The sequence below is a fragment of the Nomascus leucogenys genome, chromosome 16 (genome assembly GCF_006542625.1).
Source record: "Nomascus leucogenys isolate Asia chromosome 16, Asia_NLE_v1, whole genome shotgun sequence".
NCBI classification, from domain to species: Eukaryota; Metazoa; Chordata; class Mammalia; order Primates; family Hylobatidae; genus Nomascus; species Nomascus leucogenys.
Window position 1 is genome coordinate 18,608,880 of NC_044396.1, and position 17,961 is coordinate 18,626,840.

Below are 17,961 nucleotides of genomic sequence, written 5' to 3' on the forward strand. Positions count from 1 at the left end.
TCTGGGTTAGTTTGCCTAGGATGATGGTTTCTAGTTCCATCCATGTTGCTGCAAAGGACATGATCTCATTCTTTTTTATGGCTGCATGTATTCTATGGTGTATATATGCCATATTTTCTTTATCTGGTCTACCGTTGCTGGGCATTGACATTGATTCCAAGTCTGCCATTGTGAATCATACTGTGATGAACATGCATGTGTCTTTATGGTAAAATGATTTATATTACTCTGGGTATATACCCAGTGACAGGATTGCTGGGTTGAATGGTAGTTCTGTTTTTAGCTCTTTGAGGAATTGCCACACTGCTTTCCACAATGTTTAAACTAATTTACCCTCCCACCAACACTGTATAAGCATTCCCTTTTCTCTACAACCTCTCCAGCATCTGTTATTTTTTGATGTTTTAAATAATGGCCATTCTGACTGGTATGAGATGGTATCTCACTGTGGTTTTGATTTGCATTTCTCTAATGAGTAGTGATATTGAGCATTTTTTCATATGCTTGTTGGCTGCTTATATGTCTTCTTTTGAAAGTGTCTGTTCATGTGCTTTGTCCACTTTTTAATGGGGTTGTTTGCTTTTTGCTTGTAAATTTGTTCAATTTCCTTATAGATGCTGGATATTAGGCCTTTGTCAGAGGTAAAGTTTGTGAAAATGTTCTCCCATTCTGTAGGTTGTCTGTTTGCTTTGTTAATAGTTTCTTTTGCTGGGCAGAAGCCCTTTAGTCTAATTAGATCCCATTTGTCAATGTTTACTTTTCTTGCAATTGCTTTTGGTATCTTTGGCATAAAATCTTTGCCCATTCCTGTGTCCAGAATGGTATTGCCTAGGTTGTCTTCCAGGATTTTTAGAGTTTTGGTTTTTACATTTAAGTCTTTAATCCATCTTGAGTTAATTTTTGTATATGGTGTAAGAAAGAGGTCCAGTTTCAATCTTCTGCATATGGCTAGCCAGTTATCCCCACACCATTATTGAATTGAAAATACTTTCTCCATTGATTGTTTTGATCAGCTTTGTTGAAGATCAGATGGTCATACTGTGCAGCATTATTTCTGGGCTGTCTATTCTGTTCCATTGTTCTATGAGTCTGTTTCTGTACCAGTACCATGCTGTTTTGGTTACTGAAGCCTTGTGGTTTAGTTTATAGCCCGGTAACATAATGCCTCCTCAAATAGTTTTTTCTAGTTTTGTGAAGAATGTCATTGGTAGTTTGATAGGAATAGCATTGAATCTGTAAATTTCTTTGGGCAGTATGGCCATTTGATGATATTGATTATTCCTATTCATGAGCATAGAATGTTTTTTCATTCATTTGTGTCATCTCTGATTTATTTGTGTAGTTTTTTGTCATCCTCATTGTAGAGATCTTTCACCTCCCTGGTTAGCTGTAGTTCTAGGTATTTTACTTTATTTTATTTTTGTGGCTATTGTGAATGTGATTACATTCTTGATTTTGCATTTAGGAGGGACCTTATTATAGTACAGAAATGCTACCGATTTTTGTACACTGATTTGTATCCAGAAACCTCGCTGAAGTTGTTTATCAGATCTAAAGGCTTTTTGGCAGAGACTATGAGCTTTGTTAGGTATAAAATTATACCATATGCAAACACATAGTTTGACTTCCTCTTTTCCTATTTGGATGCCTTTTATTTCTTCCTTTTGCCTGATTGCTCTGGCCAGGATCTCTCACTTTTTTCTTTGCAGTTTTCAACAATAAATAGGTACTGGTGAGCTTCATATCAATCACATCAAAAGTAGATTAAAAGTGACATAAATGGTATATATTTTTCTTGTAGTGGTCTCTTAAAAATTTCATTTTGGTAGGCATGGAAAAATGGGGCTTGTGCTAATATATTTAGTAATAATGAAAACAGTTAAAATTGAATTCTAAACTTAAAAAATCTGGTCAATTTTCCATTCAGTCATTTATTCATGGAATAATTGACTGCTGGGCAAAGTATTGTCCTGTAAGTGAGACAATGTCCAGAAATAAGTATAGTTTAGGGCAAAATTAAATTATGAATGTCATGCAAATAAAAGTGTTAGTTGAAATTTTAAAAGGAGGAGAATGGTTCCCGCTGAGGGGAAGGGGGAAGTGATGTTTGAAATATGCTTTGAAAGACATAGCATTTGAACACTGAAGACTCAAAGAACAAACAGAATGTGTAAGAATATTGTTAAAATAAAGACCAGGAACTACATGAGGACACTCAATTATTTGGTGAAGGGAATGTCATAGGTGCGAGAAGAACATTGATAAAGGAATTTGAAAAACAAACAAACAAACCAACCATCACTGGGACAGACTGAGGAGGGATTGAATGTAAGGCTAAAGATTCTAAGAAGTTCCATGAGGTTTTTCAGAAATTCTGCTCTGTTATTGCTATTACCTTGTGTATGCTGCCAAAAAAAAAAAAATACAAAAAATACAAGAAAGAACATTTTATTCTTTTATTCTTATGTTTAGCCTACTGTTAGTTTTCTAAATTAGGATTGCTTTTAAACAAAATACGCACATGTTAAATAAAGCTGTCAAAAACAGAGTTACAATTTTAAAGTAGAGTTAATTGAAGAAAAGAAGGTATAAGCAGAAAAAGAATCTGAGCTTAACACATTATAGGAAAATTGTAACTACTATGGACTATTTTTGCAAATATGTATATATTTTGAGTACTTATTATATGTTAGGATTTGTTCCAGGTACTGATTGTGCTATTTAAAAATTTGGTTTTCCTGAAACATATGTTCTGCCCTAGAGAGGTCAGCCTGGGGTAAAACGAGAAATTAGACCATCATGGGACACTGAACATCAGACAGAATATGGGGTTTGGTGTCCTGACTTGGAGTTTAGGCCACAACTCTGATACAAAGTTGTGTAATTTGGGGAAAGTCGCTGAGACTTTCAGAGCTTCAGTTACTTTATCCCTATTCTTTTTGAGACGGAGCCTCGCTCTGTTGCTCAGGCTGGAGTACAGTGGTGCAATTTCGGCTCACTGTAATCTCTGCCTCCCAGATTCAAGTGATTCTCCAGTCTCAGCCTCTCAAGTAGCTGGGGTTACAGGCGCCTGCCACCATGCCCTGCTAATTTTTGCATTTTTAGTAGAGATGGGATTTCGCCATGTTGGCCAGGCTAGTCTTGAACTCCTGATCTCAAGTGATCCACCCGCCTTGGCCTCCCAAAGTGCTGGGATTACAGGTGTGAGCCACCATGCCCGGCCACATTATCCCTATTCTTATCTTTGTACTGTTACAATCGGGCAAGCACTCCTTTCTCTACTTATCTCCTGGGCCATTGGCACTTTCCAAGGTAATGATAAAAGTGAAAATAAATTTAATTTCCTTATTATCATTGTTACCCTGGGAATCTCAGCTCTTTCTAGTTACATATCCAATTTCTTAATCTTACTGTCTTTTATTTGACACAACCTTTCTTAAAAATATTTCTATTTAAATATTGAAGTCTGAGAAATCTTGAAGTTCCAAGGAAGTAAATTGCCAACTTCTGAGGAAGTAAATTGCCTCTTAACCCTAAGAGGTTAAGTCACTTTATCTTCTGGTCTTTAATATCCCCACCTGTATGATTAAAGCATTCACAAATTGACTGCACAGCAGAATCACCTGATGAGCTTTCGAAACCATAAACTCTTTGGCCCCACGCCAGACCTATCAAATCAGAATCATAGAATATTATCATGGGAGATAGGAACATTTAAAATGAGTAATAAAGACTGCAATACTAATCATAATCAGAAATATAGATTTTGTCTATAAAACACTAGAATTACACCATGCCAATTTTTATAAGCTCTCTAAATTATCTGGATGCATGATTCCAAATTCTGTTCTCCGATTCTATGTAAGTCTCTAGAGCCTAACTTCAAATAGGAAATAGTCTGTTGCCCAACACACATCATACACTCAGTTTATGATGCCTAGGACACATCATAAAGACACCTGATGTCTTTATTAAGAAGTGTAATGATAATATACATAGCAATAATAATAGTAAACACATCTAATCAGTTCAATGTCTTTGGGATATAGAGTGTGATACGACATCAGATTAGTTACATTATAACCCCCTTCGACTGACAAGTCAGAATGGCTGAACATTATCAGACTTTACATTAAAGAGCCCAATAGGCTGTTCTTCAAAGTGTAGTTCTGATTTTGGTGGCTTCTGTTAGTAATCTAAGCTTTTTAGCCTACTTATGCCTTCATTATTATGTTTAATGATATAAATTTAAGAACTTGAGAAAATGAAAAATACAGACTCAAAATTATTATTTGGTGCTATAGAACATAAATTTAGCTTTTAGTGATTTCAGACTATTAAGAAGCAGTTAACCTTTAGAGAACTATGAAGACATGACCAAAATGTGTAGACATTAGTCCTCTGATATTAGTATTACTATCTAGCAAAGTATGGTTCATTCTTCTCCTTAATCCAGGTTTACTTTACATTTTAATAAGAAAAGCAGAGGGCATCTTAAAATAGTAATAAAGTTTATCTTTAATTGGGGTACCCATTAAAAGAACAGAGTTAGAAGAGCAAATGGTTTTTTCTGATTTTACTCACTTCAGATTTAAAAAATCATTGATCTGGCAAAAATGCTTTCCTGAATGTTTATTAGAAATGGTGGTGAGCTTGTGCTTGAAATGCATATTACAAGGCTTGAGGAAAATATTTTAATTTTGAAATTTCAGATGGGTTCCATAATTACCTCAGGCACTTTTCTGTCTGAGTATAGCAGTAACAGTGCTATTCCCAGAACATACTGATGACAAAGTAAAATCACACCACTCATTAAAGGAAAGGAAGTACAGATGGCTATTATTAATGATGAGGATAGGGCACAATAATCATGAAAGCTCTGTACTTAAAAATAAGTATTAAAATGGCTATGGTATTAATCATGCCAGAGACATAGATTATATCCACATAAACCAAACATCAGACAAAGAATAGGAACAAAACCATTCCTTGTTGATTGTTTTGACTACATCACACCATCTGGGTAATTGACTTTGTAATTTTCCTCATAATTTCAAACCAGTAAGTTTGATGTAAGGATACTTACCAACACTTTATAACTTTTTTTATCTGTAAAAGAATACCATTAATATCTACTAATTTTATTTCTCACAGAGATGAGGCTTAATTAGAATCCTCAAGAAAAATTTAACAGAAAAATACAAAGCTTTTTTAATAGATAATTTAAGTTGAAGTTTTTTTGAAAAAAGAAATTAAGACAGAAGGCTCATGATTTCCACAGCACTTCCACTAATATCTAGGTGAACTTATTAAAACAAAAATAGAATAAAGAACAGCAATAAAGAAATCTACATTATTTTTCCAACTGGGTAGATGCTTTTGTCATTATTATTTTAAAAATCATATTTGCCATCTCATGTGTTCAATGCTTCTGTCAGCATCGTCTGGACAAGGTAGCCCAAATTCCCACTGCTTTAATACGTATTTGCACAGTCAGCTGGTGTTCTCATAGAACCATAAAGTTGCACATTATGTCCTAAAAATATCCAGATGCAAAGCAATGAAAATGTTGAAACATTAAGAGAACAGGGGAAGCTTTTAAATTTTATAAATGTAACTAGAACAATCTGATTTTACCCCCAAAACCACAAAACATACTTTATAATAATGTAAAAGTAAATAAAATTTTAAAATGGCAAAAGGGAAATGCATTCCTTTTATCATTATATATCCTTTGAAAATAAATAGTGTACATTAGATCATCAATAGAAATATAGGTGTGGGTGTGTCCGTTACATAACATTGTTGGTGGAGATTTTGCCCACCACCCATATTTAAAAATGCAACATAGCTTACACTAGAATACCAACCAATTAAAAAAAAATACGACTTGGTATCTGACATTTCCCTTCAGAGTGTGTAATTCTTAAAAAAAATTTTTTTAAGGCAAAATTCCAGCAGGGAAAAAAAATCATTAAAGTCATTATTGGTCTAAACTCTCCCCTTTTCGGATGAGAATGTAAAACTTTGAATCATCCTCAATAAAAGGGCTTGAAAAAGGTCAAACACTCAATTCACCTTTTGAGTGGAGGTAGATGAAGTCTACTTTGCCCTTACTGCAGCCCTTATGACTCCTCCTGTGAGAGGCTCTGTGATGTTGTATTAAGTCAGTGATCCTCCAAATGTGTTCCCCAGACCAGCAGCATCAACATCCCAAGGACTTACTAGAAATGCAAATTCTCAGCTCTGCCCCAGACCCACTGAATCAGAAACCCTGGAGGTAGGGCCCAGCAATCTGTGGCATAATGACCCTCCAAGCCTCAAGTCTGAGAACAGCTGTTCTAAATCATCTTGAAGAAGGTACCAGGTGAAGATCATTATGTTCACAGAGCTTCTTCAGCTGGAAGGGATCTCAAGGTTAAATGTCTTCCTTTTACAGATAAGAAAACTGCAACTCATGTAGTTACCGGCTAAAGTCAGTGTGGAACTGAGACGTGAAGCTAGGCCTCCTGAAATCAGGTATGGGTACTGCTTTACTCCCTGTCATGATGACTCCATACCCTAGACTACCATCGTTGGTGTTAAAAACACCACTGACATTTAAGAATCACTAAGTGTGGTATTGTCTCTTCTTGTATGAGGGTGAATCTATTAAAATATTCTTTAAGTTATGCAGAAAATTCTCTGCTAATTATGTGTGTCCACTACAATAGTGATGGATATTTTGATATCATAAACATTTTAATCATATCATTTTTTAAAAAGAGAGCTTGTTTGATTTTTGTTGGCAACTTTCTGTCCTTCAAGTCTGCCAGTAAGAGAGTAGGCTAGTCAATACAAATATAATGTGAGCCACATAGGTGATTTAAAATGTTCTAGTAGCCACATTTTAAAAGGTAAAAAGAAACAGATGGTAAAGTTAATGATATATTTTGTTTAACTCAATCATCCAAACCATTATAATTTCAAAATATTTTTATGGTACTAAGTCTTAAAAATGTATTGCCTGGTTTTACCTACAGAACATCAGAATTTGAGCTGGCCACATTTCAAGTCCCAATAGCCCCATGTGACTATTGGCTACCATATTAGACAGCAGAGATAGAGATTTCTGCTTAGAATTCATGTCTGTCACATGCAGGTTGTGTGATTTAGAGGCTTTGTTAATGCTCTTTTCTATTCTATTAAATGAGTATAATGAAATTTTTACTTCATCAGGTTGGCATGAGGATTAAAAAATTTTTTTAGATAAAGCACTCTTCACACTACTTGGCAAAAAGTAATTTCCCAAATGTTAGTTTTTGTTGTTATTGGTTCATTACTATGGAAGGGCTAATGATATAACAACATGTTGAGAGGAGTTTGGAAATATTGTCTTACAAATGGACAAAAACAACTTTTGATCATACGTTGACCTTTCAATGAAAGAACATAGAATCTCACGCTCTACCTTTAAGATGACACAATGTAAGAAAATTTGGACTAAATAAAAAAGATTATTGGATGTCTCCTATGAAAAACAATGCATTATTTAGATTAGAGCAGATTTGTCTTACCAGCTTGGACTGCTATAACAAGATACCATAAACAGAGTGGCTTGCAAACAAGTGAAATTTATTTTTTCACAGTTCTGGAGGCTAGAAGTCCAAGATCATGGTGCCAGTAATGTAGGTTTCTGTGGAGAGCTCTTTTGTTAGTTGTAGATGGCTGACTTCTTGTATCTTCACATGGTAGAAAGAGCTCTTTGGGATCCCTTTTATAAAGGCACTAATCTGATTAATGGGGACTCCACTCTCATGACCTAATTATTTCCCAAAGGTTCTACATTCAAATACCATTACCTTGGGGTTAGGCTTTCAACATATGAATTTTGGAGGTACACAAATATTAAACTCATTGCAATGCACTTCCAGGTTATCTATGTCTAGCCTTTGCAGTATTTTATAACTTTGCAAATTGTAGGTAACTGATACCAATGCAAAATAATTTATGTTCCTAGAAATGCAAATGAATTATGTCTGGTGGGGAGGTTCAATTGACTTTCCTCCATTCTCCTCCCATGAAAAAAAAGCCAGTTGCATTGGTTTATCATTTAAGTTCAACATTTCTTTACTGAGGAAAGTTTACTCTGTACACATTTATTCTTGTTTTACCTCTCCATTGAAAAGTTGTGACATCTGCCTGATTCTCTAATTTATAGTTAAATAAAATATTTAATAGTGCTCAATTTCTATCCCCATGAGAGTCATGATTTTACCCTCTTCGTACAATTACGCTTTAAAATACTTATCTAGTATTCTACTGTCAAATTTATAAGCATCACTATGAGCTCAACAAAAATCTAGCAAACTGAACTATTAGGGATCATCTCTTTTTCTTGATTTTGGTTGTGAATATACATTGTTAGAATCTTTTCTGTGAAAGCTTCTGAGGTTTGGAGACATAAATAGTATACAATCTTTGCTTTTGAAGACATCACAGAACACAAGAAGAGGAAGTTAAATAAATAATTATAAAGCAAAGTGTTCCATTGGAGGGATGTACAAGTTGCTGGAAGTCATTAGCTGGCAGAAATGATGGGTAGAGGGGTTCAGGAGACACTTCACTTGAGGCAGAAATATTTGAGCTAGTGTTGAAGGATGAAAAGGAAATCTTAGGGTAAAAGTAAGATAAAGGTCATTTTGGACACATGCTCTGGTGTATGTGAAGCTTGCATTTCTTCTCTGTCTTTGAATTTATACCTGAATTGCTTAATTAAGAAAATGCCTCTGTAAGACTCTTTTGCTTTTATGGCCTAAATGCATAAATCTGACAAGTGCATACAACCTTTTATAGCAATTCAAAACTATTAGGGCTATTTCCTCTGACTTGCATCAAGCTGAATAAACACACTCTGCTCAAGTGGAAACTTGTTATGCTGCCTTTCTCTGCCTTTCAAAGTAATCAAAGCAGGGTTCTTGAAGCCTGAGTATCTCACCTGTGCCTCTTAATGGCTCATTTATTTTGTTTATCCTGCTTTTGGGAAAATCACAGGTAGCTTGACATTTGCATTGCTAATAAATGGCTTTCACATTGCATTGGTATTTCATGTGGTTCAGATTGGCAACTTGCATTTGAGCAGGGCCATCTGGTCAGTGCTGTTAGGAATACCTATTTTCAGAGTCATATTTTAACATAAGGGATATATACATATGATATCTTTGTGCTCACTATAGAATTTTCTTCTCTATTTTAAGTTCTTATGTTACCAGGTCTACAGGACAATGTGTTTGCATTTTGCATTGCTGGGTTAGGCATTCTGTAACAGTAGGCAGCTAGTCAGACATGAGCAGGGCAGGAGAGGCCCCCCCACCACAAAACCAGGAATGTCAGGCGACCATCAGGTGGTTGCTAACTGTCTCTCTAAGATAATAATTGTACCTAGAAGCAGATTCTGCACTCCTCAAATTTCCACTTGGTTTGACCTGCCTGCCTCCACTCTTGCCTTCACCATGTCCATCAGGGTGACCTAGAAGTCCTGCAAGGTGTCCATCTCTGGCCCCCAGGTTTTCAGCAGCTACTCCTACATGTGTGGGCCTGGAACAACTCCTTGAACTTCTCCCGAATGGGTAGTAACAGCAGCTTCTAGGGTGGGCAGGGAACTGGCATGGGTCTGGATGGAGACTATGGTGGGGCCAGTGATATGGGGGGCATCATAGCCATCATGGTGAACCAGAGCCTACTGAGCCCCCTTAAGCCAAAGGTGGACTCCAACATCGAGGCCACGTACACCCTGGAGAAGGGGCAGATCAACACCCTCAACAAGTTTGCCTTCTTCATCGACAAGATATACTGCTGGAGCAGCAGCAGAAGATGCTGAAGACCAGTGGAGCCTCCTGCAGCAGCAGAAGACAGCCCAGAGCAACATGGACGACATGCTTGAGAGCCACGTCAACAACCTTTGGAGGCAGTGGGACACTCTGGGCCAGGAGAAGCTGAAGCTGGAGACAGAGCTTGGCAACATGCAGGGGCTGCTGAAGGACTTGAATAATAAGTATGAGGGTGACATCAATAAACAGACAGAGATTTAGAATGTATTTGTCCTCATCAAGAAGGATGTCAAATGAAACTTGCATAAACAAGGTAGAGCTAGAATCTCTCCTGGAAGGGCTGACTGATGAGATCAACTTCCTCAGGCAGATGTATAAAGAGGATATCTGTGAGCTGCATTCCCAGATCTCATACACATCTGTGGTCCTGTCTATGGACAACAGCCACTCCCTGGAAATGGACAGCATCATTGCTGAGGTCAAGACCCAGTATGAGGAGATTACCAACCACAGCCTGGCCAAGGCTGAGCGCATGTACCAGATCAAGTATGAGGAGCTGCAGATGCTGGCTGAGAAGCATGGGGATGAGCTGTGTCACACAAAGATGGACGTCGCTGAGATGAGCTGTAACATTGTTAGTGGCAGGAGGCAGATAAATCCTAGGATTACAGGAGCTGGTCCCTGGTAAAACCCGAGTTTCAAGCTGAAGACAGTTTAAAGCCTAGCTACAAGTCCCTGGAAAATCTGCAGACCAGATTGAGAACCTTTTCCCATTTGGCATGCTTTCCTCTGTTTGATCCCTACCCTTCACCTATTTTACATATAGCTACTCTTCCCTAATTGGTTTTTTACACTGTTGTACCCACCTTTGAGTGTTGCTTTTGTTTTAGCATTTTTTGCACACTTACAAACCAATCAGCATGCACTCCCCCATTCTGAGCTCATAAAAGCTCTCTACCCAGCCCCACTGGGAGAGAGACCACCTGACTTCTGGTGGGGGACCACCCTGCATACCCTCTCCACTAAGAGCTGTTTTGTCACTTAATAAAACTCTTCTCCACCCTCCTCACCTTTCAATTTTCAGTGTAACCTCATTCTTCATGGATGTGGGACAAGAATTTGGGACTCACTGAATGTGCATAGAAAGAAGGCTGTAACACTGTGACCCTTTGCCCTCTCCTGGTGGAGGGCAGCCATCCCACACAATGGGAAACAGTGACAGGTTTAAGCCAGTTCCAGAGCCATGGGAGGAAGCTATTAGCATGCTGTAACACCCCATCTAGGGTTTGGGGATCACAGGCACCCTGGTTTGGGTGCCACTGCATTCCCCTCATCTGGACACCAGAGTCCACCATAGGAGTTGTTTGTGACACACCTGGTCCAGCTGCAAGTCCTGCTTGGAGCAGCTGGCCAGACCCTGCATTCTTGCTCATACACCCTTTCCTGCCAGGGGCTGAGTGCACAGTCTCAATGGCCATGGGATCCATGCCAGCATGCAAGCCAGGCATGGCCTGGTTGGCCGAGTAGACAGGGTGTCTGTCTCCTGTGGTGAGCCCATGCCTGAGCAGGGGCATCACCAGCCAGAGGTCTCTGATTGGCAAAGTGGCCGAGAAAAATCCTGTATCAACATCAGTGGGCTCCAGGCTGAGACTGAGGGCCTCAAAGGCCAAGGGGCTTCCCTGGAAACTGTCGTCATGGATGCCAAGCAGCATGGGGAGCTGGCTGTTAAGGCCACCAAGCTGTTGGAGCTGGAGGCCATCCTGCAGTGAGCCAAGCAGGACATGGCACACAGCTGCATGAGTACCAGGGGCTGATGAATGTCAAGCTGGCCCTGGACATTGAGATCACCACCTACAGGAAGCTGCTGGAGGGAGAGGTGAGCCAGCTGGAGTCTGGGATGCAGAACATGAGTATCCATACGAAGATCACCGGTGTCTGCTCAGGTGGGCTGAACTTGGCCTACAGAGGCCTCACAAGCCCTGGCCTTAGCTATGGCCTGGGCTCCAGCTTTGGCTCTGGCATAGGCTCCCGCTTCTTCAGGAGTACCAGCTCCTCTAGGGCTATGGTTGTGAAGAAGATTGAGACCCACGATGGGAAGCTGGCCTCTGAGTTGTCTGGTCTCCTGCCCAAGAGAATGGCCATGGCAGCCCTTCTCAGCCTACCCCATCCTGGGCTGCCCCACAGCCTGTGGCAGAGGCTCTTGTTCAGTGGAGCACAGGGAACAGGAGACCCAACTGAGGCAGACACTGGCGGTCACTCCCACCATGGGTGGGTTGAGGGCTAAGGTCTTCACTGGGCTCAGCCCTAGCCTTCAGCCTACCCATCAGGGGAGTTCACTGCTTGGGGTACCCCCTGCCCATGCTTCCATCTATGAAACAATTCTTTTTCTTCCAAATAAAGCCTCAGCTAGCTCTGCCAAAAATACAATACAACACAGTACAATACAATACAATACAATACAATACAATACAATACAATACAATAGGTCTCAGCCAGTGCCAGGGAAAGGCAGTCTCCTGATAGATAATAACACCTGAAATGTTTTCAGCAGCTTCCTAATAAGATCTCAGGAGTTGAGCAAGTGGGCTCAAGCATGGTCACTAAAAGACAAAATGGTGGAGTTTAACTGGTATGTGACCTTCTAGGAACATTCAACTGGTAGGGAAAGAATGCCTCTTGTGAGAATGCATACAACTCCAGTAAACACACTGTATATTAATTTATTAGCTATTTTCCTTGTCTTTAGGCTTTCCCTTTTCCATCATCATGCAAATCTATGCTTCCCAATAATTTTTACTTCGTGCCCCATGTAGAAAATAAACTTGCAAGGCACACTGGGATAAACAAAGACGTCCGCTCATATTTGAAGGCCTCTTTTCTGGAAGGTTTTATTCTTTCTGGGGACTGAGGGGAAATATCTATTTCAAAGCAATTGAAACCCTTGCAGGCAAAATAACACGCTGCTGTATATTGATTTGGGAAGCTTTGCTGTAAACTAACACCAAGTTAATTTAATTACATTTCCGCTGTATACGTTTTTAAATCCTACATTGAATTCTCATCCCTAAAAGAATAAAGTTCAGAGTTATCGTTTTACTTTTTTCTAATTTTATTTTATTTTTAAAGTTGTTACATAATAATTCTACACATTTATGGGGTATGTAATAATGTTTCAATACATATAATGTATAATGATCAGATCAGGATAGTTAAGATAACCATTATCTCACACATTTAGCATTTCTTTGTGATGGGAACATTTCATATCCTCCCGGCTGTTTGAAACTATATATTATTAACTGTAGTCATCCTGGAGTGCTATAAAACACTAGAACTTATTCATCCTATCTGACTGTAATTTTGTATTGTTTAACAAATCTCTCCCAATAACCTCTTTCTCACTGCCCTTCCCAGCCTCTAGTATCCTGTTCTACTTTTTACTTCTATAAGATCAACTTTTTTTAGCTTCCACACATAAGTGAGAACATATGGTGTTTAGCTATCCGTTCCTGGCTTATTTCACTTAACATAATGTCCTCCAGTTCTATCCATGTTGCCACAAATGATGGTATTTAATTCCTTTTTATGGCATAATAACATTCTATTGTGCATATATATATATATATATATATATATATATAGCATTTCCTTTTTCCATTCATCTGTTGTTAGACATCTAGGTTGATTCCATATCTTGGCTATGGTGAATACTGTAGCAATAAACATGGAGGTGCAGGTGTCTCTTCAATATACTGATTTCTTCTCCCCTGGATAAATGCACAGTAGTGGGACTGCTAAATCCCATGGTAGTTCTAGTTGTCATTTTTGTTTTAGGAGCCATCATATTGTTCTCCACAGTGGTTATACTAGTTTAAATTTTCACAAAGATGTAAAAGTGTTCCCTTCTCACTGCATGCTTGCCAGCACTTGTTATTTTTTGTCTTTTTGATAATAGTCATCCTAACCGTGGTGAGATGATGCTTCACTGTAGTTTTTATTTGCATTTCCCAGATGATTAGAGATGCAATTTATATATATTTGTTAGCTGTTTGCATGTCTTCTTTTGACAAATGTCGTTTCAGATCATCTGCCCATTTTTAAATTGGGTTGATTTTTGCTGTTGAGATGTTTAAATGTTTATATATTCTGGGTATTAATCTTTTGTCAGATGAATAGTTTTCAAATTCTCCCATTCTGTAGGTTGCTTTTTGACTCTGTTGATTGTTTCCTTTGCTGTGCAGAGGTTTTCAGTTTGATATAATTTTATTTATTTATTGTTGCTTTTGTTGCCTGTGCTTTTGAGGTCTTATTCATAAAATCTTTTCCCAGGCCGATGTCCTAAAGCATTTTCCCTATGTTTCCTTCTAGTAGTTTTATAGTTTTGGGTCTTACACTGAAGTCTTTGATCCATTTTGAGTTGACCTTTGTAAAGGTTAAGAGGTGAGGATCTAGTTTTAATATTTTGCATATGTATGTAGTTTTCCCTACACCATTTATTGAAGAGACTGTTCTTTCCCTGATGAGTGTTTTTGGTACCTTTTTCAAAAATCAGTTGGCCATAATGTGTAGACTAATTTCTGAGTTTTCTATTCTGTTGGATTTGTTCTATGTGTTTGTTTTTATGTCACCTCTATGCTGTTTCGGTTCCTACAGCTTTGTTGTCTATTTTGGAGTCTGGTAGTGTAATGTCTCCAGGTTTGTTCTTTTGGCTTAGGATTGCTTTGACTATGAGGGGTCTTTTGTGGTTCCATATGAATTTTAGTGTTTTGTTTGTCTCTTTCTGTGAAGAATGTCATTAATATTTTAATAGAGACCACATTGAGTCTGTAGATTTCTTTGAGTGAGATGTCATTTCAAAAGTATTAATCCTTCAGATTCATGAGCATGGGATGTCTTTCCATTTGTTTGTATCATCTTCATATTTTTCATCAGTCTTTGGCAGTTTGCCTTGTAGAGGTCTTTCACCTCCTTGGTTAACTTTATTTGTGTATTTTATTTTATAGCTATTGTCATTTGGTTTGACCTCTTGAGCCAAAATTTCTAATCTTATGGCTGATTTTTTATTTTTACAAAGGTGGTCTGGTCCCCAGCAAAAAGAGGGTTTGTTTTGGGGAGGGGCTGTTATCTTTGCTGTCTTAGTTAAATTATAAACTAAATTATTCCCAAGGTTAGTGTGACTCATGTCCAGCAATGACTAAGGGCAGCTTGAATATTAATGGCAAGATGAAGTTGGTGAAGTCAGATATTTTCCTAATTCTTAAAATGTTTGCAAATACAGTTTCAGTCCCCATTTTGGGGGTTTCAATACATCTTATTTTTAAGGTGTGAGCAACAGAGATGGGAAAAGTCAAACAACTGCTCTAACTTCTTCCTGCTGACAGGGTGTAGTGGGATAGGATTTGGCCCCAGAACAAGAGGAGTAAAACTGCCTTTCAGCTGCCTGCATGTATTTATAGGTGCCTGGTTGGGGTTCCAAGGCTTGCATGACAAAGACATCAGTACTCTCATCCACAGTTTTAGTAAAGCATTTATGTGAACAGCAGACTATAGGATAATGAGTCTTAATATAAGGAGTACAAATCCTAGCCTCAAAAAGGCTTTGCAGAATTAATCTGAAGCCTTGAGGGAGCCAGGTGAATAGCCCTGAGAACTAATCAGCCCTGTGGTCACTGGGTGAGAGAGATTTGGGTCAGAGGTTGTTAGACAAATTGGTATAAACAAGAAAGAACAAAATCAAATATACCATCCCATATCCTTTGAGTCAGTTTCCTAGTCCTGAGAATAGTTCAGTGCAGTTAAACAGCTGTTTCCCATTTCAGGAGGCGGCATTGCAGATGAGCTAGGCCTTATATGTGATGAAAGCAAATGGATTTTTAATAAGAGGCATTTCCATAGAAACAGAAAAAAATAAAGGTTAATGTTGGGTACAATTTATCCAGATGTTAGACTCAAAGGATATTTAGTTATAGAGGAGGATGGAAGTAGCAGTCTGACGATTTTTTTTTTTGCCTGCACCACAAGCAAGTTTGCAGGGCTTCAGGAAGAAGTTAGTAGCCATTTTATTTAGTCCAAGTCAGAAAAATGGAAGAAAAATTTGAAAATATTAATTTGAGGACTTGTAGCCCAGAAAATATTCAGGATTCAGTCCAAATTGCAGAAAATAATAAAAACTCAAAAACAATAGACAAGACTAGAATCTATCAACAGGTGTACTCTAGTTATTTTTTGTAGCAATAATTTTTCTCTCTCCAGTCTTCATTTTTATTATGGACAAATCATAGTAGGACAAAGTTATTTGTGAAATAAGCTTTAGTCTTATTATACTTGGCCTGATTATATGCATAAAGTACAGCAAGAATAATTATTTGCCACACAGGCTTTTTTTTTTTTTTTTTTTTTTTTTGAGATGGAGTCTCGCTCTGTCTCCCAGGCCTGAGTGCAATGGCGCGATCTCTGCTCACTGCAACCTTCGCTTCCCAGATGCACGCAGTTCTCCAGTGTCAGCCTCCTGAGTAGCTGGGATTACAGCTGCCTGCCACCACACTTGGCTAATTTTTTGTATTTTTAGTAGATGGGGGTTTCACCATATTGGTCAGGCTGGTCTCGAACTCCTGACCTCAGGTTATCCAACCACCTCGGCCTCCCAAAGTGCTGGGACTACAGGAGTGAGCCATTGTGCCCAGCCCCACATAGATACTTTTTAAATTGGCTTTGCTGGAATGTTTTTTCATAAGGAACCTCATCGTAGACTTTTTAGAGCCTTGTTCCAGCAATGGATTTATTTGTGCCTGCAAATACTTGTATGAATTGAATGAATTCCTCTCCTCTCCAGGTCCCAACGTAACTTGGGGCCCCTGGACCTGTGAGAAAGTGACATTCTTTACTTACCAAAGTTAAGTCAGGAAGCCTGTACAGGGACTGTGTAGACAAAGTATGAGGCCGTTTTCCCAAGGAGCTTTTATCAGCTCTGTAAGTCAACCTGGATTCCTTAAAGAAGTCTGTTTATATTTGGGGGCATACCATTCTAGTCAAAGCCGTGGTAAAATAATCAATGTTTTCAATTGTGTCCTGTTACATAAAACCCCAGATATTTATTGTATGTATGCAAATAACTATGTTGCCATAGTTAAGAATATTCATAGTTTCCAAATTCTGAAGAAATCAGGTAAAAAGAAAGAAATATACTCCAAATTTTGCTCATAGGAGTGTAGTTTACCCAATAGCTAAAAGCTGTAAATAGATTAAAAGAAAAATAGGTTTTTCTGGACTACAAACGATAAAAGAATTAGCAACATTTTAAACAAAAATCATGAAAAGATTATTTTGGTATTTATTAGTTCAGTCCCTGTAATTATCTCCTGTTCTGCCTAATACTGAGCCAGCAGTCCTCATGTACACATCAGCTCTCCATGAGAATCTTCGAGTATTTTCTTTTCTCTCTATTATAAAGGCACAATTGGCAAAGTTGTCCGAGACCAGTATTCAAGAGCACTTTTCATAGTCTTATAGCTGATTATAAACTACCTTTTGAAAAAGATCAAAATAAGACAGTAATTATTTGTGGATGACAAAATCTTAGGTCATCTATCCGTGGTTAAAGATGCAACCAACAAGGAAATCTGGTCATCTCTGTGGCACACAACAATTTAAGATAACGATCATAATTACTACTGATAACATATACTGAGACATATCAGACTAATAGGAATATTATACAATTTTAGAAAATATGAAATTAATACATTTATATGAATATAACCCAAAGAAAGTTAAACATGATTTTACATTTGAGAATACTTCCTATATAATTTTAAATAAACTAGGTCTGGCGCGGTGGCTCACGCTTGTAATCCCAGCACTTTGGGAGGCCGAGGCGGGCGGATCACGAGGTCAGGAGATCGAGACCACGGTGAAACCCCGTCTCTACTAAAAATACAAAAAATTAGCCGGGCGTGGTGGCGGGCACCTGTAGTCCCAGCTACTCGGAGAGGCTGAGGCAGGAGAATGGCGTGAACCCGGGAGGCAGAGCTTGCAGTGAGCCGGGATTGCGCCACTGCACTCCAGGCTGGGCGACAGAGCGAGACTCCGTTTCAAAAAAAAAAAATAAAAATAAAATAAATAAATAAACTGAGTATGTCTCTTGGACTTCAGA

The 17,961-nt window shown here is 38.3% G+C and overlaps 1 pseudogene; it reads left to right on the forward strand.

Annotated features, from left to right (window-relative positions):
• The first annotated feature begins 10,095 nt into the window (after window positions 1-10,095).
• Window positions 10,096-12,093, forward strand: LOC100588732 (annotated as a pseudogene).
• Window positions 12,094-17,961: the final 5,868 nt, after the last annotated feature.